We start from the raw sequence: 2,253 nt of genomic DNA, 5'->3' as shown, positions 1-2,253 counted from the left end.
CCAGAATTCCTCTGGACTTCAATCATTGGTGTTCAATGCTTCACACCCATTCTTTTTTTGTTTGTTTGTTTTTTCTTTTGCTTTAAAAAATATTTTAATGAAAGCTTATAAAGAACTTTGATTTCCATTCATTCATTGTTGCACATTTTCCTCCCTGCTCCCCCCGCCCCAGTTCACTTTTTTCTTTTGAAAAAAAGTTCTTTCATTATTACACTCATGCATAGCAAGTGATTGAAATGACCATGGCTTGGATCAGACCCATTCTTAAGATGTTATCTAAATTCAGGTGGAGCAGATCAAGATCATATTTTGGTTCTCATGAACTTGTTTAAATTTTCTTCAATCTCAGTTTGAACTTGCACATGAAGAAAATGAAAATACAACTGAGCACACAATTTTATGATAAACAGAGAAGGAATTAATGTTGTCAAGTATTTAATTCAATTTACTCAGCAATCACTGAATCAATATCGATGGAGGAAGCAGCCAAGAAATTAAATGATATATTCAATATATTCATTTCAAAGGACTCTTTACATTTTTTAAAAGAAAATATGTCATTTGATGACTGAGGTATGCCTAACTTAAGCTATGACTCTGTTTTTGAAAGAATGTGCATTTTAGGAACACAAAGTTTGCTGGGTTGTTTTAATTCATGTGAAACCTGGATAATAAATAAGGAATATTCAAAGAAAACTGATACACTGCAATTGTGGTGGTGGTGAAGAATACATAATACAGCATGGACTGGCAGACGAATGAACAAGAAAGATCTGCCTGCATCAGAAGAGTGACTTCTGGTGAAATGTAGGACATGGTTTGGCATGGCAGCTGAACTGGAGACTGATGTGAGATGGGACTTTGGGGAGGAGGAAGCCAATATTGGCAGGACTGAGAACTTGGCAATGCCGTGAGGCTCAAGGCTGTAGTTCATCCATGCACATTTTGGAAGTTCTTTTGACTGTATTCTGTTATTAATCTGAATTATAACATTTTGACTCTCCCAACAACAAATAAAAGAAGAATGAACAAATGTTTCTTGGAGGAAGAACAGTAAGAATGCTCCTTTGAAGCAATGATGGTGAGACTTCATCTCACATGCTGTGGACATGCCGTAAGGTGTTATGGAAAATTTCTGGGGAAGGGTATTATGCCTGGTAAAGCAGAAGGTCAGCAAAAACAGGGAGGCCCTCAATGTTAGTTACAATAATGGGATAAACAGCAGTTATTTTAAGTATGACAAAGTTCCATTCTGTTACTTATAAGGTGATCATGTCTTATAGTCAACTCTATGGACACCTGAGATGGCAAAATATTTTCCAAAATTTTTTTCTAAAATTGTACCAATTTGACAATCCACCATATTAAGAATAAAACTTCATATAATAAATATGGATTTATATTGATGTTGTTGTTGTTAGATGTCAAGTCACATACAATTCATAACAACCCTATGAACACGAGATCTGAACACTGTTCTATACTGCACTATCCTTATCATCCCCAACACACTTGAGATCATTGCCACAGTCACTGCACCAATCCATCTCACGGCGATCTTTCTCTCCGTCACTAACTCTCAACCTCTCCAAACATGGTGTCCCTTTCCAAGGCATAGCCTATGCTAACAATATGCCCATAGTATGTGAGATGAAGATTTGCCATCTTTTCCTCCATGAAGCATCCTGGTTGTACCTTCTCCAAGACATAGCTGTTTGGTCTTTGGCAGTCCATGGGTATTCACTACTCTTCTCCAACCCACAACTCAAAGGCATTGATTGTTTTCCTATAATCCTTATTCATTTCTAACTCTCAAATACATAGCAGGGAAAAAAAACATGGCTATTAAGACACTCCAATTCATAGTGATCCAATGTATGAAAGAATTAAATTCTTACCAATCCTGTCACATCCTAACAATCTGATTTATTCAAGACCATTATATCAGCCGCTGTGTTAATTTATTATTTTATTATTTTGAGTCTTCCTTTCTTTCACTGACCTACTTTTCCAAGCACAATTTCTATTTCCAAGGATTGACCATTCCTGATAACATGCTCAAAATACATGGTAGGAAAACTTAGCATCCTTGTTTCTAAGGAATACTCTGGCTTCTGTTCTTCCAAGATAAATGTGTTTTTCTTTTGGCACTCTGTGGTATATTCAATATTCTTCCCTAAATCCACAATTTGAACTCATTCTTCTTCTTCATTCATTCTTATTTTTTGGCCAATTTTCACATTCATATAAAAA

This window comes from Elephantulus edwardii, unplaced genomic scaffold (assembly GCF_000299155.1).
Source record: "Elephantulus edwardii isolate Elephantulus edwardi_28Jun2011 unplaced genomic scaffold, EleEdw1.0 scaffold00005, whole genome shotgun sequence".
Lineage (NCBI taxonomy): Eukaryota > Metazoa > Chordata > Mammalia > Macroscelidea > Macroscelididae > Elephantulus > Elephantulus edwardii.
This window is presented reverse-complemented; position numbering follows the sequence as displayed.